Source organism: Apus apus, chromosome 5 (assembly GCF_020740795.1).
Source record: "Apus apus isolate bApuApu2 chromosome 5, bApuApu2.pri.cur, whole genome shotgun sequence".
In the NCBI taxonomy this organism is placed as follows: domain Eukaryota; kingdom Metazoa; phylum Chordata; class Aves; order Apodiformes; family Apodidae; genus Apus; species Apus apus.
In genome coordinates, this window is record NC_067286.1 from 46,992,207 (window position 1) to 47,013,875 (window position 21,669).

The 21,669-nt window shown below is 35.4% G+C and overlaps 1 long non-coding RNA gene across 3 annotated transcripts in view; it reads right to left on the reverse strand.

Annotated features, from left to right (window-relative positions):
* Window positions 1-17,056, reverse strand: part of LOC127385939 (uncharacterized) — a 61,906-nt gene extending 44,850 nt beyond the window's left edge. For 2 of the 3 annotated variants that reach the window (XR_007889776.1, XR_007889775.1), the window contains exons 1-2: window positions 16,946-17,056; window positions 13,647-13,809 (exon numbers count right to left, since the gene is read on the reverse strand). This is a non-coding gene — a long non-coding RNA (uncharacterized LOC127385939). The remainder of the gene's footprint in view (window positions 1-13,646; window positions 13,810-16,945) is intronic. The other variant, XR_007889777.1, reaches the window with a different exon arrangement.
* Window positions 17,057-21,669: the final 4,613 nt, after the last annotated feature.

Consider the following 21,669-nt stretch of genomic DNA (forward strand, 5'->3'; position numbering starts at 1 on the left):
CCCAGCCATTTGCAGTTTACAGTGTAGAGAGAACAAGCTCACTCACCTGCAGTGGGAAGTGCCGACACATTGTCTGCTGAAGGAAAGATTTCATGTTCTCCCCACTAGACCCAGGATTATCTGTTGTTTTTAACATTGCGGTTCATGTAGCATGAACTGATTTAACTAGCTTTAGGGCAGTTGCACATGTTTGGGTCCCAGCCTCTCACAGCTCAATAATCACTCAGAAGATGCAGAGCAGAAAAGGCCCTCAACATACACAGAAAATGCCGGAGGTACCTGTGACTATTGCTAATGAATGGTAGAGGGATAATTTCCTCTGCTCTGTGTATGTGTGTGTAAGTGTGTATGTATTTTCCTTCCTCCTTAAAACAAATCAAATCACAGCAATAACTTTCAACCCAGTAACCTTCATAAAAACTCCATGGTGACTAATTATAAGAGAACTAAGAGCATCTACTATTAGCAGGTATAGGATTGTTATTCAGTAACCTTGAGAGGCTGCACATACAATGATGCTCTGAATCCGCAGTTGTTAGATGGGGGGGGTCTACTCAAGGTTGTTTTTGATTGCTGCTGGCGTCTTGCTGCTGAGCTTTGTTCATTCAATGCCACAATGTCAGCAGCCTGAAATTCCCTGTCTGGATTTTATGCAGCTAATAATCTTCAATTTAGTAGTGTTTGCAAATGAAGAATGAGAATGAGGCAGTTTCAGAAGAGGGGTGCTCTCTGCAGCTCTCTGTCTAGGGGCAGTTCTGACAGTATACTCTCACTTGCTGTTCACCAACAGCAATGTGTCATGTACTGAAAAAAACAATTTGCTTAAGCTCCTGTGATTTATACTGATGCTGATTAACAGAATGCAGACATTTCAAATTGCCTTTGTGTTGCATGTATGGCTTTGTTTGCATAAAAGTTAGCAACAAGTAAAAAGGAAATGGTATGCCTGCCACACACCCACATCTTTGCCTCCTCCCACTCCAGGAAAGCAGGGATACCAGTGGATTTCAGTGTTACTGAAGCAAGCAGGATATGTTTAATTTTCACACTGCATGGATGTTGATGAGGCAAGGACAAACCGGCAAACAAGAAAGCAGACTAGTTTTACAGACAGTAGTCTTTAAGGCACTGATTTAATTCCATTCCAGAGCTGACAAACAAAGCCACAAAACTAATTTCTAGTCCTAACATCTGTGTTTTTGTAATAAGAGTCTTACAACTCCCAAATGATCCTTGGAAAAATGACTTTGAAAGGCTGTTTTCACTGCAAAAAAAAAGTCAACCCTGTCCTTCCCTCCTTAAAGTTCTACTCCACAAGCCGTGTGTTGTTTCACCAGGAGTTTCTTTAAAACTTGGTTCTTGGAAGAATACCAGATACATTTAGGAAGTGTTATTAGCAGCAAGTTTACCAATTACAATGTATGACAATATCATTAGGAGTCAGTACTTAAGTTAGAAAAGCAACAAATTAGAGACCTGTGGGGGGTGATCCTTTTTCAACATAATAGTAATGTATATACCATAGTTTGGGCATACCATCTTCTAAGAAGGCTGACAGGTGTGAAAATGCAGAATCTACCTTGTTCAATCCACCAGAAGGCTTCAGTATGATTTCAGGGATATTTCTTCAATCCAGTGCATATTCTCTGACAGTTTTTCAAAATCTGCTCCTAAATTGCTCTGTCGACAGAGAGCCTTCTTTCATTGAAACTGATTTCCTCACCTTCCAAACAGAGGCTAGGACCTGCTTCAAGATTTGATTCTTTCACTAGCTGTTTTCACTATCTCAACTGTCTTAGCAACTGAGGTCAGTTCTTCAGAGATCTTCATATCCAGACCTGCACCTTTTATTTTTTGTTCATTTTTTTAATTGTACAGTCATAATATCATCGTGCATAGAGGAAAAAAAACCCTGGATTTTTATAAAATGTTTTAAAATTGCCAAGTTTTTAATCTTCCTGCTATAAAGCAACTGCTTCCTAAATACTTCATTACCCCTTCCTTAAACAGACAAAAACTCTAATCTGTAAGTGGAGTTGAAAAACTGCAGTTTTCATATCAGTCCAGTTTTACTCAAATCTAACAGATAATTCAAATCATACCATGATGTCAGAAGTGCAATGCCTCCCACTATGACTCATTACAGGACATTGTTTCTAACATGACTGAAAAGAAATGTAGAAAGAAATTCTTAAATTATTTACCTGAGGAACCAAAGCAACCTGTTTCTGACTATGTCTACATGGCTTTCAACAATATCTCTCTCCGTTCTCAAATACGGACCTACTGAGTATCCACACTAATTGGAAGCAAACCCATATATTGGCATGGAGAACATGAGGTTCAGAGGATGCTGGTACTTGATCCTCTATTTCTAAGACAGACCAAACCTTCCAATTCTGTGCTGTGGGTAGATGGAACACTGAGGGTACAAATCTGAAGTATAAAAAAAATATATTTTTACTTCCTGTATTCATTATAGCTATTGGCATGGTTGCAATATATTTCATGGTATATCACAAAATAGAAAGCTAATTTCTTTTGCAACACAAAAATAATATCCCAGCTCTCAAATATTTGGATTTTGTATGTATCTTACAAGCTGAACCTGAATTAATGACTGTTCCTGTTTGTGAACAAATGCAACACAGGCTTGTATTTAGTGAGATTCATCTGACTTTGCAAACTACACTTTATTTCTGATCAAATTAGCCTGTTACGAAACCAGTGTGCAACTAGCCTGTTTCTCTCCAGCTGTCCCATGATATCTTCTGTTTCTATGCATATGTTGTTCTACAAAATGTCCAGATAAAAATATAATACATTTTAACCTCAATATCATAGATTAAAAATCTGTTTTCAATAATTTTATTTACCTTTTTTCTTATTTCATTTGTAGCTGTGGCAGACTTTTGCAGCTGATTGAAATAAGAGCACAACTACAAGATGTCTTGTAATTCTAATTAAACTGTTAATTGTTACTGGTGACTTTTGATACCTGACGTTTAGCATCAGTGAATAACAACACAGTAAAGAGCAGCAATAAAAACAGCATTATTTTTCCCTTGCAAAACTCTGAAGCCAATTCTGCTTTAAAGTTTGCAAGCTCATTTGATGTCAGGATTAAAGCATAATTTGTTCAAAATTCTCCAGCACTCTGTGCGAGAACTGTTAGTAATTAGATACTGCTGCAGGTAGCAAGTACATATCATATACTGCCACACAAACAAACTCTAAATAGGATATGCTGAATAAAGAACAATACTGAATTTGATAGTTCAGCATGCCACCCCTGCAACTGCATTCAGAAAGTATGAAGGTAACAATGTGCAGCAATAGTATGAAAAAGCAGAGAGCAGCATAGCTAAAATTCAAGAAAACCTCACTTTACCAAACAAGAATAAATACTGTTTGCTAACATCTCTCTCTCCCTGCTAAACTGAAGATTGGTGCAAAAAAAAAACAAACAACACAATAAAATGAGTATGCTGAATATGCAAAAAATGCCAGCATCTAATCCATCCTTTAATTAACAACAGGGTATATGAGAGCTAGTCCTACAGAATGGTCTCATTGTGTAGATTCTTTACAGTTGCTGATATCAGTGAAGAGAATTTGTTCTTCCATTATATGAAAGGAGAACATTTCCTGCAGAATGTTTTTCTATAATTCTCATTTTGGGTTTAAATTTAAAATGCAAATGTATTTTTATTAATATTGTTTATGATAAAATGGAGAATGCAAAAATAAATATTTGCCTCCCTTTAAGACAAACGTTGTTGCTTGTTTCAAAATGAAAAATACAAATATACAAAAAGAAGGCAGAAGAACAGCCCAAAAGAGGAAAATAATGTTTGTACCTCTCCTAATGCCAAACTGAATGTTATTATATCTGATCTTTTATGATCTGATGAACCAAACTTAACATGAAAAACTTAGATCCAGTTAGGTCCTTCACTTTGAAAATGATCACATGTATGTTTATAAAATGTGTCTTGCATTGTAGCCTCATATGCTAAAAATTATTAATTGAGATGTTCTACCAAGGCTATCATGTTTAAAGGAATAGGTGCTGGAATCCCATCTTGTTGTCCCCACTTACTTAAGTACTCCTGCTAAAGACCCTGAAGTTGCTTGAGTAGCCAGGTAGGTTACTTGAATAAGAAAATATGCAGACTGTAGAGATTATTTATATTATATTTTTTATTATTATTATTATTATTATTATTATTTATATTATAGTATGCATGTTTACCTCATTCATCAGAGATGTATGTTTTCCTTTTATTGACTGATTGCAATGCATTTTCGTAACTGAATAAAACCAATTTGGTTATATTTTCTTGTCAGCTAGTTCTCAGCATAAAGCTCATTGAATATTGTATTTAAAATTAATTTCCACTCTGGATTTGGCAATCAGTTTCTTAATAAAAGAAAATCATATTTAAATTATCTGTGCTAAGTGACAGATTTTAATTGCCCTTTACAATTTTCGTTCCTCTTTCAGACTATAGGTGATCTGGGATATTAAGCAAGCATGTTAAACCTCTGACAAGTAGCAAGTCTTCATTTAAAAGCTAAATGGTACTGGGTTGGAATATACCTGCTATTTCAATCAAAGTCTGCCATTCTATTCTGATTTGGCTCAGGCTTGCATGGTACTTCATAGTTACAAATGTGACTTGGTTTGCAGCACTTTCAAGCTATGCTCTTCAAGGACAGAGCCATAATACTTATTTACAAATTGATTTCAACTTACTCACTTGAGTGACTAAGAACTCTTTACACAGATATGATATTACCAGACTGCATTTGTCTCATTTAAAGTATCAAAATTCAAAGACAGATTAAGTACGGAACAGAACTCTTTTTCAGCTCCTGTGTTAATCTCCTTACTAATTCTGTCAGCAAATTCCCAGATATCTTAAATCCTACTTTTCCCCTCCTTTATTGTAGGATAGGTAAAGGACCTCTCAGCTATTTTATTCCTCAGCAGTAAAAAGGCATGAAGGTAAATGTAGAAATTATATAGAATCTCATCAAACAAATGAGATACGCAATGGTCTGAAATACTATAGTTTCTTGGGGAGAGAAGAAGAAAGATAAGGAAATGAGGACAGGTAGCTACTGACATCACAGAAATCTGCTGTATTAAGAATCAAGTGACCTTAAATGCCACTGAACCATTAAAAGTAATGGGATGTGATCTCAAACCAGTGAGTGATGTGAAGCCAATTCCTTCTCAGGGGCTCAAGCTGTAACATCCACATTAATGTATTAGTATCAGTAGATGAAACATAACGAATACTACATCTCATTTACATAATGGATGAGACTAGGGAAGCAGTTCCAGATGGCTGATGAGCACCTTGAGCCAACAGAGGAAATTTGTTTTTGACATATCAGCATCCACAAGTTTAAAGTGCTGAGATTAGATCAGGCTGATGAGAATATAGACTTTGAGTGATTTGTTGCCCTTAAATTTGAAGAGAGTTAAAATATCCCTCAAGCACAACAGCATTCCATGCAGCTGTGGGACATTCTCTGCATATTGTTGTCATTTATTCATCGCTGTCTCAGGTAGTCTGATGGAGGTGCACACTTCCCGAAAAATCTTATTCTCTGACCAGTTCTGCTGAACATATCTTCAAAGAGTCAACTCACATGTTCAAAATCAAATTCATGTTTATACACTGTACTGGGTTGGTACCTTAATGCACATAATGTATATTGTTTAGAAATACTGGACTATTCATGAACTCAGTACAACACTCATTCAACAGTTTAAGGACAAATGAGAACAAAATGTCCTTTTTTACAACCATAAGCTTGCTTTCTAAATTATTTCTCCAAGCCTGGGATGGGTATAAAATCAAATACATTGGATCTGCATTATCAGTGCATTGAATTACCCATTACTGGAAGAAGGAGTCTGTTTTGCCACTGAAAGAAGGAACTGATGTCCTTGATTACCTCTTATTCTTGGAGAAGGCTGGTTTTTGTGAATGAGCTGAAGAAAGGCATTAATTTATTTTTTTTTACCAAGTCATGAAAACTGTAGGTGTTTCAAGAATCCCAGCTAGTTCATTGATAAGATATTTCTGTTTGCTTACTAGTACTGAGAAATCTCAGCTGGACTGATTGGTGTGCTTTGTTCACAGTGTTAGCCCTTCTATTGAACCAATATTGTGTCAAAATTGGGCCCATTTCCAGATTTACAGTCTAGAAAATGTTGTGTCTTACCTTCTTGTCTCTCCCTGGTTAGACTAGCAATGACATTAGAGAGTTTTTGCCTTTCTCTGTAGCAAGCAGTGCAGTCTGCTTTCTAGAATAACTGTGGCAATTTAAGTGAGCGTCTTTGCTGTTTCTAAAGGCTATACTATTAGCAAGAATATTGTCTGGGGCACATTATTCTAATTTGTTGCTCTGATATATTAATGACATTGAGTATAAAAGAGTGTTTGAAGGAGTGATTTAGTTATTATGAAGAGATGAAGGTGAGATAGAAGAGATACCCTCAGGGAGCCTAACAGATTTCACATGGTGGTCTATAATTCCTGACACTAATTCAGTGCCTGAAAGAGCCTATCATAGCTTTTTCTATCTTAAGTAAACATTAGAACACAAAATATAAAAGAGACTTGGAGAATGGTGTTTAAAACTTTATACATTTGAGCATTTGTGAGTGCACGTGCGTGTATGTGTTTGTGCACGCTATTGTTTATCTACTTGCAGGATTAAGGGATAGGAAGAAGTTATGTAGACCATTTGGTAGAAGGTCATTCTATATTTGGAGAACAAGCTCAGAAAATTTGTCAATGTTTGTCAACAGTTTGCAGATTTAAAAAGCTTATCAACACCTGTTCTTTCTCAAACATTGATTTGATTTTTGGTATTTGAAAAAAAGTTGCCATCAAATTACCACCAAGGAGCAGCAAGATGGGTTTTTTTGGCACAAGGAAGCTTCACATGGAATTTCCAGTCTTTTGAGACCTGCATAGATTAAATGCTGCTGTATAGAATTTAAAGCATCTGCTGCCTTGCAGAATTATGCCATACAGTGATCAAGTAGAGACAGCTATTAGAAGTGGGAGGCTTAGAAAAATAGATTGTCTGTTTTCAAAGTTCTGTTATGTTGACTGTGTTTCAGCTGTAGTTCTGAGATTTTCAGAATATAAAAAAAAAAAAATCAACACCAATTAATTTTGGGTTACAGCTTAATAAGAAATCAAAATAAGAGGATTCATGGAGTTATTAATCTGGTTGTCAATCAGCTCTAATATGCTAACAGAGTATTGGAGGAAAGCTACCAGCAATGGGGAAAAATCAAATACAAATCTAAAAAGACTGCATTTAAATTCTATCAGAATGTAACTTCATAAGAAGATGTTTTACCATACTATGCAGCAAATGCTTTCTGTAGTCTTAAAGTTTAAAAAATGCTAATTAAACTATTTAAAGGTTTTCTTTTTACTGCCTCCCCTGCAATTATTTTCCTTTCTTAAAAATCAGAAACAAAATTATAGTCAAGTTGGTATATTTTCCCTCACTTCTGATCCATGAGCACGATTATGGGCTGTGTATCACTAAAAACAGGATAAAAAGTCATCAGAATGATAACATTTTGGGAGGTGAAAAGAAGAAGACAGGATGCAAATGCCTTCTTTTGTGCTTTTTGAAGCACAAAATGAAAGCATCCTTCATTGCAGAGAAGTGTCTTTGAAACACATTTGAGAAAACAGCTAGATTTATGTTGGCTTAATACTAAGAACCAAGAGATTGAAATGAAACAGCCCAAACATGAATAGATATAGTAATTAATATTATTATGTACTTCTGGGTGCTCTATTTTTTGTAAGCTTAATGAAAGATATAGTCAAACTAATTCATCCCTGGAGTTTTTCCTTATTTAGAGATCTCATACTGTCTGCTTTATCTATCTTCTCTTAATTTGTTCAAACAAACACTTTTTCGATCCTTAAATTAAGCTGGCTTTTTACTTCTCCCTCAAGACAATTGCACATCATTATAGAGCTGGTGGAACAAGTACAATTGCAAACATCTGCTACTATGGTACAGTGATGCTATAAGCTGATCTGTAGTCATTGTGACTGTCAGGACTTCAAGTTTATATAAAGGTCACGTTGTCTGGTTGTGCATAAATGACCCTGGGATTTCATGCCATCATTAAGGGCGTATAAACCCATTTTGATTATTCAGTAAATATGTTATGTGAAGATAGGAACTATATGAAATGAAGTAAGTGTTCAGAACTGTTTTATTGGTGTGATTTTTTGTTACTTATGAAATATTCTTGATAATTTATATCACATGGTATTTCAGGTATTTCAAGTGCTGATTCCCGGACCTTTGCATATGGGAGAAAACAGTACTGTAATAGTATAATATAATGAATTATCAAATTGTGCTGCTGCTAGGCATGGCTATTTACATTCACACAGAATATCAGTGCTGCACCTGAACAAGTACTTTTCCTGAGTTTAAAACTCAGGACTGTTTTATTGTGTTTTGAATTATTTTTACTTGGAATACAAGAAAATGACTGATTTATAACTGCTAGCACACTATCCTTTAAAGTCTGGTGGCTTGTGTATGATGCTACAAGAAATGCTTTCCCTAACATATGTAAATAAGAATTTGCCACTAATTCCAGAAGTTGTACAAATAAACTACCTCTACCTAAATCCTAAAATGTTCTCCCACTCCCAGCTATCACTGCAGTCAGAAAAGCTATGTACCTACTTCCCTTTAGGGATTAGGTTCTTCATTTTGTTTGGACAGATATTCAGTTAGTTTAAATTGGAACTGCTTCATTGCCTTCAGAAGGGTGATAACAGTTTATGCCAGCTCAAAATGTGGTGCTTAATCTCAGAACTCAGAGAGGAGGTGAAAAAGAAGGAGCACTCCATATCAACTTAAAAAAAAAATAACCTCCGGTCTTAAAACAAGAGGATGGAAAATTTAATGCAAGTTATAAATAGGACCATTAATTTGCTATACAGAGCTCTAGCAGCATACACCATTAAGCATCCATATTTACTTAGCTGCTACTGTGCTACCAACATGACATAGTGTGCTGGTTTGTTTTGGCAGGTTGTTTGGTAATGGGGCAGGGGCCCCACAGGTAGTTCCTGTAAGAAGCTGAGAAGCTGCCCCCCAGCTCCAAAACCAGCCAAAGAGCAATTAGAGAGAGACAATAGATGCATCTCTGCAATTAAGATATGAAGAAAGAACCGATATAAGACCTGAGCAGAGCAAGCAGTTAGAAAGATCTGAGCTGGAGGCAGAGTAGTGCTGGTGGTTGGTGAGGAAGAAGGAGAAGGTGCCAAGCAGAAGTTTCCCTGCAACCTGTGGTGAGATGGCAGCTATCACCCTGCACTCATGGAGGAACGTGGTGGAACATTCCCTGAAGGCATCAGGAGGGGGGAACTTGGCCAGTGAACTTCGATTTGCTGCTAGTGGACTTGGATTATGCAGCTTTTGGAAGACCCCGGTGCCAGGAGAGGTGACTGTTCCCAAAGGAGCCGATGACTCTGTGAGAAGCCCACACTGGAGCAGCTCTGGACCCTGACTCAACCACCTCCCTGAACAGGCTGTTCCAGTACGTGACCACTCTTTTAGTATAAAAAATCTTCCTAATGTCCAATCTAAACCACCCCTGCTGCAACTTCAGGCCATTAGGCCATCTCCAAAAGGAGAAGAACACATGAAAAATCAGTCAACAGAGAGGTGAAAAAAATTTAAAATCAAATGATAGGGTTAGATGATTTTGTAATGAAGATAAATTGAGTTTCAGTTTCTGAAGATAAGGGCTGAGGACATGAACACCTTTCCCACTGTTGTGATCAGAAAGATATACACAGAATATAAGAGCAGGAAGAACCTCCAAGGTCACTGAATGTAATTCCCATAAAAGCAGGCAATTATTTCATGGTGTCTTATATATGTAATTCATAATGTCACATTACACTGTCTACAGATGGCTAGGGAGACAGGTTTGTTCACATCATGAACACCATTTTCATCACTAGTATTATGAACTATAATAAATTAATGTATATTTGAAGATGAGTAGCCTATGGTATCTTATCTCCTACAAGGCTGGGTGCTGCAAGTCATAAAAAGACGACACTTTTCACATATCCTCATCCAGAAGTGTAATAAAAGTGAGAGTAGCTCACATTTTAGAAATATCGCAATAATAATTTTAAACTAATACAGTTGTAGGGTTTATTCTGTGTTTGTTGGGGAAACTGTACAAAGCTGAGGCTCATAACATGAGAACCAACTTCATTTATGTGTCTTATACATGTCATTCATAATGTCACTTACAGTGACTACAGATGGCTTGGGAGAGGGGTTTGTTCACAGAGTTCCTTCCTGCTGGAAGATGGTTAATTTCTTTTGTGACTATAAATAACATCTAATCTACAATATCTAATCATGATACTAAATTTACTATTTTCAGTCCTTCCTAAAATTTCAAGATCCTCAGAGTTATAGTAATTTCTGCTCAGTTCAGTAAACAGTGCACGGGAGTCTGTGTCAAAGAATATCACTGTAAAAGTGTATACTGAGTGCAGAGGCAATCAGATTACTTTCTGCAGTTGGTCCCTTCTGGCCCGTTTTCACTTTTCCCATTGATCAGCTCAATAGCAGTGTTTATAAAGAAAGCAGTCTAGAAATAGCACAGAGAGCTGTGATAATAATTTCATGGTTAACTTGTGCATTACCTTTCCCCCAATTCACAAAGGATTTTATAAATTCTTATATTCTGTTTCCTAGGGATTGTCTTTTTTTTTTTTTTTTCCACTCATTATTTTCCTTGGTCATTCATTCATTATTAAGTTTCCACGAAAAAAGGCCATTCTCCAGCTAAAGCTACATCTTTTGTTCCTAGGAAAGACTGAATTGTCTGATGGGCAATATGGAGAAGCTTTACCTTACTCCTCCTTGAGTCTTGAACTTCTTTGCAGTAAACTAGAGGGCTACAGTCAATAACACACATAAACAATCACATACTTAGAAACATATTTTTAATACTTTGATATATTAGGAACATCTCAAACAGATCCATGGTTAAGAACAAAAGCATTTTCAAATTAAGGATTTAAATGCATATAATTTACTTGTCTTTCTGTAGATGTAATTATGCTTATTTAATTAATCTAAGGACTAGAAGAGTGTTATGCTTTGTTGAGACCTGTGAAAGTAATTTTAGTGCTATTGATGAAAGACTGGCAAGTTCAGACTGTCAGTAGCCTTGTTTATAGTAAGAATCAAAATTCTGGTCATGCCACCTATACTTCAGAAGAAGAAATTAACTTGGTCCAATTGAGAAATCTGTCGAGGAGATATCTTACATTCAATACATCTTTTGTGATACAATCTCATAACTGCAGATTTTACCCAAAACATTTCTATACCTACTCTGTCTAGCCATTGCAGGGTGTTATTCCCATAACTACATGCTTTACTTATATACAGATATATTTGTTGAAAATGAGACCATGCTGTTACAGATATATGGAAATATTTTATGGAAAAATGTCAAAGACAAACAGATCATAGTATGGCTCTCGCAGCGACTGACAGAAACTACCATTCCTTTGCTGCACCTTTTCCTCCTTTTTGCTTTCTTATTGCAAGTTCTCCCAAATGACTGATCAGTTTCCCAGTCCTTACATGTTCCATCCAAGATAAATACAAATGGAGGAAACTAACATTTCTTATACCAAATGGCCACTGAAATATTTTCCAGTGAACCATCAAAATCGTTTATGTCCAGTGTTCCAGCAGACCATGATTTATACCATGTTTCAAAATCTGTCTCTGGAGGTGTTTGCTCTTAACACTCAGTATCCCTTAAAGATTAGTGAAACCATCAGATTTGTTGCCAGGCTTCAACCCTAAAAAAAGGACACTTTTTATTTCATATACAGAAGAAAGAATAAAGACATGCAAAAAGAAACACATAATATCCATGTTCTTCCACCTGTTCCTCTAACTAGAAGTAATGAAAATCAAAGTTCCTAGCTTTAAGTAGCAAAGTTATCTTTTTAAAGAGATGCAACAAGCTTTGAGGTTTTATTGAATGCATATTGGTTCATTTTACAAGATGCTTTTCAGAGAATCTCACTGATCTGGAAATCACTCCAAACAAAATGCCATTGTTTGAATACTATATCACTCTTTAGTGTCTAGTAAATGAACAAGTAGAAAGCTTTATTCAGTTTTAGTGAAACTTGACTCAGCTAGAAATTAGTTTTTTATCATAATTCCTGCTCAGACAAATCAGTATAAAACCAGTGAGAATTGCATCCATTCCACAAGGTTTCTAAATGCTGTATCCCTACTATATAATAGCTTATTTCATATCCATATAATCTGTGCTACAAAGAGTCAATTAATTCCAGTCTCAATAATGCAAGTATGTTCTGAACACCTCAGAGCTATTAGCCAGACATAGTACATTTGAATGCAGTTATGTTGCCAAGACTTTCTGAATGCTTACAAGTCTAGGATATAGATGAAAGTTACAAAGCAAAAAAAGGAAAAAAAAATCAAAGCTAAAAGTGGGTGCTAGAATGAAAAACAGCTATATGTCCTTTACCTCTGAAGTTTAGGGCTTTGATTCTGCATTAGGACCCATAGCGAAAATAATTTTAATGGCTTAACTCTGATCCCCTGGGTGCAGTTTATCCACATTACAGATTTCACTATAACATTAAGAATTAAATCCATTTTTTCCTAAAGAAAGATGTGGAACAGAAATAACAGAGGACACTTTACAGATCAGGATTGATGTATGTTGGCAGAGCAATGTGTGAAGACTGTAGGTCTGTAAATAGCCATGGATTTAAGTATGGATTTAATTGCATTGAAAGGGGCTATTGAGAATTTGGTATGACCTCCGTTTGCACAGTAGTGCTAATATTCAGACCTTAACATCATGAACACCATTTTCATCACTAGAATTATTAACTATAATAAATTAATGTATATTTGAACATGAGTAGCCTATGGTATCTTATCTCCTACAAGGAGAAGTGTAATAAAAATGAGAGTCACATTTTAGAAATATTGCAATAATAATTGTAAACTAATACAGTTGTAGGGTTTATTCTGTGTTTGTTGTGGAAACTGTACAAAGCTGAGGCTCATAAACATGAGGACCAACTTGATTTATCATAGCTAATAATCCAAACCATTTTTAGGGCTGTATTCTTGATCAGTGTTTTAGACATCACAAAGTGTTTTGGAGCATATTTCTCCTTTGTTCTGTTTTGGCATTTAGTTCAAATGTAATCTTCTTGTACCAGTCTTTCTCTCCCATGGGCTGTTTCTATTGTTCTTCAGATATTCATTTGTGTAGTTGCTCTTTACAATTACTTTAACTCTCACTGCATCTGGGATCTTCTAAATTATAGAGTTGATCCATTTATGAATGTAACGATAGCAATTCCTAGAGACCGATTTTTTTTAAAGCAGCTGCCACCAAGCTGTTTCCTCAGATTTAATTGGTACCATGTTGTCCAAGAGACCCTCTGACATTGTGTGTAAGTAGAAATGATAAAAATAGTTAAAACCTGATGCTGGCAGCAAGCGCAACCTTGTAATATTACCTGTGGTGTATCAGCTCCTCGCTGTCTTTACAGGCCTTTCCTTGCCTAAAGAATTTCTTGGGTGCTCTAGAAAAGTTCTTCTAGTCAAAACTACAGGGGTGAAGCACTGAACGTCCCTCTCCCAAGTAGAGCACTGTGCCTTACATCAGGTAGAAAATTATTCCTGATAGAACACAAAGGAAAACAGTGAGAGCTGTAGCAAATTCCCACTACTTTTATGTCTTATCTAGAGTCTGCAGCCATTCAGCTTGTATAAGACTCTTAACTAGGTAAAAGCAGCCTGCAAATACTTGCAAAAGCCTTAATTTTTCACTTCCTTTTTTTTCCACTTTTTTTTTCTTTTTTTTTTTTTCCAAGGAATATAGTATCTGATACAATAGATTGCATAGAAGAACACTACGTTGTTTTTTCTACCAAAAAGCTTCACAAGTCTTAGGAGATCTTTGGAATATTTAATATTTGGTCACAAACTCAGGGGGAAATACTGAGCTTATAGAAAGCAATCCAGTTGTAACATTGGCTTCCATAGGACCAACCGCTGGTGATCTGAAATCTGCAGCTCTTCTTACTATAACTGCTAAGCTGGAGATTTGGCTCAAGATTCATTTGGAAGGAAGCTTGTCCAACCTTGCCCACTCTGAAGTGCCACTAGTTTCACCTTGGAAAAGACTCAAAGAATGCATCTTGTTTGCTTTTGATAAGCAAACAGGATATAAGATAATGGTGACAACACTGTCGTGGATTTGTAATGGAGAGAATCAGGGGAAGAGATAAGAGGAAGGATGGAACAGGAGGAATGGGGACCATCGATTTCCAGGTCCTGTATATGTTGATATTTGATGAATTTGGCCAAGAAGTAGATCTTTTCCATGTAATTTCACTTCTACACTCAACGTGCTCTTCCTTTTAGAAAAGAAATTAAAAGCAATTTACTTAAGGGAAGAAAGAAAGTTAAGTTTGTTAAACGAATCTGTTTCTTTTCTATACTCTTAAGACCAAAATATTCCTCAGAAACCCTTCTGTACTCTGAAACAAACACTCAATAAAGAGAAAAAGCTGTTAAAATGAAACATTTGCCTTGGCAACGAGGTTTCACACTGAGAATGCTTCTGCTGAAATACCAGCTGTGAAATGTTTTGCATGAAATCAAGAGAAAGCCTTAATCTTCCAGTTGTTGGCATTTTGCTTATACATTCAGCATGTGTTTTTCTCATTCCTATTTTTATTATAGCACACATTTTAAAACTAGCTTTGTCTTTGTTCAGTGAGAATAGTCATAAACAAATTAGAGGTTAAAAAAATGTTTTCCTCTCTTATTTGAAAATTAAAGATACAAGCTTTCCTACAATGAGAGATTTGAAATGGTACTTAGGAAAAGTATAGAAATAATGCGTATAAAAATACCATAGTGTGATATTTAGATATATATATTTAGATATATGTTCTGTTTATTCTTAGTAGATTGCTGCAAATGTTCTTAATGTAACCTTAGTGTAACATGAATTTTGCTGTAACTATAAAATGCAGAGTAATATATAGAAGGGCAAAAATGTGGATACTCTTTTTGCTAGTATGAGGTTTATGTGTGTGCTCCCATGAAAACCAAGGGATGCTTATGGACTTGACATTAAACAAAGGGAAACTTTGTGGATTTTGACTGGTCTTGGCTTTATTCCACCTTGAAATTTAAAGTAGGACTTGTGGCAATTTTAATTCTAATGCCAAACACATCCTTAGTGCAAGTCTATAGGGGTCAGAGATCTTTCATCTGGGATGAATTAGATAATTAGGAACTCATGTTACTCCACAGAAAGTCTGGTACCTTTAAATATCAAGTTATTTCTATCATTCTCCCATTAAGAGGTAAGAACGCACAGGGTTTTTTCCCACAATCAGTGCAATACTTTACTGAAACAAAAATATAACTGAATGGCTCATCTGTGGGAGGGCTTTTCTCTAATGACAGCAGTAGGATGCAAGATCAGTTTACTGCCCCGTGCATGGATGCGAGCTGGAACACTGTGTGAAAGGCTGTTTCCCAATGGAGCTTGAGTGAGATTTGGTTTAGATGATTACAGATAGCTCATGAGAAAATCTATTACTGTAAGATTTCAAGAAAACTTTATGGTCTTATAGAATCTACATACTTACAGATGTACTCCAGTCAATTATGTACATACTTCAGTGCTATTGTCACAGTAAATCGGGTACAGACAATCTAGATAGTCTTTTGAAAACAAAAGGAACTAAATATGCACAAGTATGTGCAAAACATTTAAAATGCAAATTTGGGGGAGAGGGGAAGATATCAAAATTTACGCAAAAAATGGGTTCATTTGGTGTGAAATTGCCTTGCCTGCCAGCATTTTCACTCATTGCTTGTAACAGACAGACTGAGGTGAAAGAGGCAGGCAGATTAAGGAGGAGAGGGGAATGCTGTTCCCAAGTAATTTAATTCACTGCCTTTAAGAAGAGGAATAGCAGTGACTGCTGCTTGACTGACTTTCATGTGATCAGGGAAAGTTCCTACTCGGGATGCAGCTCTTGGTTATGGGCTTTCAAGTGAGATTAAGAGGCTCCTGCTAAGCTTATAAGTCTTTGTTACTTTTTATGTCCACCTGACACAACATAAAATCTGTTTGGAGGCCACCTTTGCACAGAGTATGATGTAGAAGCAAATTAAACACACTTGGAAAACGGTAACTGAGATCAGGAGTTGTGTAATGTAGGGATCAAGCAACAGTCAGCACCTTTCCAATGAAAGAGGAAAGATACTTACACTCTTCAGTTTCAAACATGCAAATTCAAATGCTTAACTCAAGAGCTTTATTTCCCCATGGTTTCTGTAATCAATAGAGCTAAATAAATCAGATGCAGAAAAATTAACTTAGCAGCTAACATTGCATGGTTAGGTTTCACGGAGTGGAATTCACTCCAATCTCCTCTACGTAAAATTCCCATATTTTACATTGTTCTCTCACAATTTCTTTTTTTTTTTTTTTTGTTGTCCTTCCAGCTCTGTTATCTCTCGTTCAAAGAGCACTGTAGAAGGAATGCCATGTGCATCTTTGTTTGCATTATTTGTAAGGGCAGTCACCTTTCTTTAACTTGCTTTAAAAAGGTAACGTGGTACAGTGCATGTAGGACTAAAAGGATGAAGGGAAACTTTAAAAAGAATTTCTGAGTAGATGCTCATATATTGCCAACAAAAATAAAAATTATAGTGCTAAATAAAAAAACAAATCACATCTCTGCAAGGACAACACTATATCAAGGAAGAATAATTCACTTTGTCTTACCTTGGGGTTAAATGCTTGATGCTGCTTGGGAAAGCTTGTGTTTCTTTTGTGCTGTGTATGTCTGTGAATGTTTTATGAATCTAATTGAGCTTAGGAATCAAGTTTCTCAGACAGACACAGTTTATTCAGAAGAATAAAGATACAGCAGAAAGTTATTGATTTTTTAGGAATGTACGCCTTGTGAAAAATTAACCAGACATTCCTTCCAAATCAATACTATTACCCTTGCTGTTTCAGGACTTCTTAATCTGACCCATAGAGTGTTTCCAGTGCTAAGTAGTCTGTACCACCATTCTGTTAATGAAAGCTGATTTCTGCTGTTTCTTTTGTGTATATATTTCCCACTAGTCTTTCTGGGTGTGCACACATGTGTGTCTCTGTATAGGAGTACTAATATTTATGAGAAACAGAGGGGCTTTCCTTCTATGTTTAACAAATTTAGAGGTATGACAAATGCAAGGATTTTTGTCATAAAAACCAGGTCTTCTTCTACTGATGTTACTGAAAACACAGAAGTTATACTTTTCCATGATGCTTAAATGCTGGTTTGGAAGAAACAGGTCTAGGAGATTGAAGTCCTTTCAGTTCCCATTCCCAAGGGACGTCTCTCTTGAAACCATCATTAAAGCTCACAGCTAAAGGTACTAAATCTTGGTAAGATTTGCCATATCCAAAGCAGAAATACACTGCAGTTGGTAATCCACTAAAGACATTTCAGTTAGCAATTGACAGCTACACAGCTTCCAGTCACGGAAGGGAGTTGCTTTATAGACCTTGAGCACTTCTTTCCCTGCTATTCATCAGCATTGCTTTATAACTGATCTCCTGTTTCAAATTTACTTCTTTTTAAAATTACTTTTATTTTGTTTTCCCTCACAGTCATTCAATCTTAGTTTTCCTGAACTTGAAAAAGACCAAATTATGTTGGTTTTGAGATAACTTCTTCAAGCTGACAAGATTGAATTTTCCATAAAAAGACTTAGCTAACCTTTCTTTGTGTTTAATACCTTCTATACCTATGCAGCAATGGTTTCATACATCCTCAGTTCTTCACTTTCTTAAGACTACTGATGCTTTCTCTTAGATAATATACATTGAAAAAACCCTCTCAGTAATTAAAGAAATTAATGGAATTACTAGCATCTGTCAGTGATGTAGCAATGAACACAAAAATATGTTATGCTTTGCAGTTAGCTTTTTCAGCATTGATTTACTCATCACAAAGGGATTTTCTTCTATATACTAGTCATTAGTGTAGCACGCACTTCTGAGATCATGATGGGAACTGGCTCCCTACTAGATATTTCATAACAGATTTTTCATCATTTTCTGGACAGATTTCATTAGAAAAAAATTACACCTGCTTAGACCATGAATGATAAATCTTTAAAGAAGGTCAGATTAATTATTGAGAGTTGATGAAAATTATTAGGGGAAAGATCACATTTATGGTGAGAGGAATCCAGTTTGCTAGGACACATTTTTTATGCCAGGCCACTTCTTAAGAATTAAAATTTCTACAGAATTTTTGGTGAGGTGCCAATATACAAGTGCTACTGTTTGAACAAAACTTTTCCTTGTTTAGTTAAACACCTGTTTTACAAGCTATTTTTGGTCTGATGAGTTCTCCTCCACCACTGTAATTCATTGTGCATTTGAAAAGGTTTGGAAGAGCTGAATCATTCCACTCACTAATGGCTGAGTGTTTCTGTTAGACATGACTTGCAAAGTGTTTAGGAATCTATTTGGATGAAAGTTGCTTTGTTAATGGAAATTATTTGAATGGTTAAACAGTGAGAATTTTAAAATGAATTTTTTTTTTTTTTTGGTCATTGTTTTGTCTGATGAGTTCCTAAGCTACTAGAAAAAATAAATTACCTTGCGACATGGAAGAATAAGTTTTGTCCAGGAAAGGTCAGCAAGATCCAGTAGACTGCAGCTGAACTGTACAGGAGACATCTTCCTGGACTGGCATGTTATATCTCAGGAGATGAGGAACTTTCTTAATCTGCCTGGAGTACTCTTACTGTGTATACATAATGTATGCATGTGTATTTTATATGTGTATACATATATGTATTTGTATTTTTATATATATATATATATATGTATATGCATGTATATATTTAAATTGACTACTAAAAATCACAGGTGAAAAGCTCCAAAATATATTGAAAAGATAAGATTAATATTTCAGAGCATGAATTATTCTTATTGATTGTCTGCACCAGGAGTATAAAATTGAAAATGTGATAGTTCAGAAGCAATTTATAACCTTCTCAATATTAAGAAGTGTGAATAAATAAATAAATAAATAAGCAAGTTTACATTGAAGCATGTTTTCTCTTTGAATGGAACCAGAGATTTCAGGTAAGGAAAATGAATGTTTTAATATCAACTGATCTGAAATGCAGTTACTGGGAGGCTTTTTCTTTTTTACAGTTGTTTCACTGTAAAACTTCAATTGTATTTTTCAGTTTGAATGGATGATCCAGCTGGTGTTTCATTTGAAATTGACTTTAACTCTTTCTTAAAATTACCCCAGGGTTTTCAGAGTTTTAACTGTTCGGTGCAGATAAGGAATATCAATTCACTATCAGTTTTCCAAGGTTCCTGGCTATAATACAAACACACAATCTAATGAAAGTATGGATCTCTGGTAATGACTCTATGGCCATTCAAACATAATAACTGATAAAAAAGAGCGAAAGAGCGAAAGAAAGAGCGAAAGAGAGAAAGAGAGAAAGAAAGAGCGAAAGAAAGAAAGAGCGAAAGAAAGAGCGAAAGAGCGGAAGAAAGAAAGAGCGAAAGAAAGAGCGAAAGAAAGAGCGAAAGAGCGAAAGTAAGAAAGAGCGAAAGAAAGAGCGAAAGAAAGAAAGAGCGAAAGAAAGAGTGAAAGAAAGAGTGAAAGAGCGAAAGAGCGAAAGAAAGAGCGAAAGAAAGAAAGAGCGAAAGAAAGAAAGAGCGAAAGAGCGAAAGAAAGAGCGAAAGAGCGAAAGAGCGAAAGAAAGAGCGAAAGAAAGAAAGAAAGAAAGAAAGAAAGAAAGAAAGAAAGAAAGAAAGAAAGAAAGAAAGAAAGAAAGAAAGAAAGAAAGAAAGAAAGAAAGAAAGAAAGAAAGAAAGAAAGAAAGAAAGAAAGAAAGAAAGAAAGAAAGAAAGAAAGAAAGAAAGAAAGAAAGAAAGAAAGAAAGAAAGAAAGAAAGAAAGAAAGAAAGAAAGAAAGAAAGAAAGAAAGAAAGAAAGAAAGAAAGAAAGAAAGAAAGAAAGAAAGAAAGAAAGAAAGAAAGAAAGAAAGAAAGAAAGAAAATAAAAGAAAAAGGGAAGGAAGGAAGGAAGGAAGGAAGGAAGGAAGGAAGGAAGGAAGGAAGGAAGGAAGGAAGGAAGGAAGGAAGGAAGGAAGGAAGGAAGGAAGGAAAGGCTTCAGTAATTATTTGATCATAAGCATTTAATTTACTATGAAAATTGCAGATGACAAAACAGCATAACTCTACCTAGCTCCAGCTGCACCAGAAGGCATCCAGACGTCAAGCACTTTTCTGGGTACTTTGTCCACAGTTAATGACATCTGTAGAAAAACATAATTAAAATAAAATAAAATATTTTGTTAAAAACAAAACTAATGATGTTATGCAGGCATTCATAATAAATTAAAAATGTGATGTCTAAAAAAGAGAAAGTTGAAAATAGGAGACAAAATACATTAAAAGTTATAAAGTGCAGAAAGTTGCTTAAATAAAACCCCAAACACTAAGGATGTTACTGATTATTAACCTCAAAGGAAAGTTGTTTTTTTAAAGCAGAATGGAAAAAGCCCACAATCCTACATTGCTGTAGATGTACTAATTGTAAATGGAAAAATTGTTAAAAATTGATGCAGAACTGTCAGAGGTGCTTGATAGATATGTCTGCACTGCAGGAAAAAAAGACCAGGATGTTGTACTTACTCTTAAAAATATGCTGAAGTATATTCTAGCCTACTAGAAACTGAAGGGGTTTTAACAGCTGTTAAGTATAAAAAAAGACCCATCTTAAAAAAAAAAACAACACACAACAACCAATAATGTTAATTTTTAATATTATTGAAATAGCTGAAATTTTCCAGAACAATAGAACAATGCTATGGATGTGCCAGCATGCAGAAAAGGCAGACAGGATAACCAGGGTGTATATATAGGATGGTTGATCTAACATCCATTTAGACAAAATAATAGAAGAGGTAATACAGTAAACAGTAATAAAGAATGAGAGGGTGGGGAAATTATAATGCCAGTACAAATTATTTTATGGAAAATAAACCTTTCCAGGCAAACCTGATTTAATACTTTTACAGGATTACATGTTAGCTGCTAAAGATATTATTACAGACTGAAAATGTTTAGATTTTTCTAAGTTTTTACTTAAACCATCTGACATTCAGATTTTCTAAATTTACCTTTATACTGTAGCAAAATAGAACACGTTAAATGAAATAAAGAGTGATGGATCTCCAAAATTAGCTGTCAGAGAGGACTCATTACTGAATGAGAATTTTTTCAGAGAAGATGGTATTCAACCTGACACTATTCAAAATTTTTATTAATCCAGGAAAATATGAAATTCCTGTTGAAAAAGAATTAGTAAGTGACAGATGAGAAGAATGATAAGTAACAGTGAGGCACAGGCTTGGAAGGTGTAAAGCTGTGCACCTCTAAAAAGAGATTCATGCCACTGTCACCTTCTCTGCT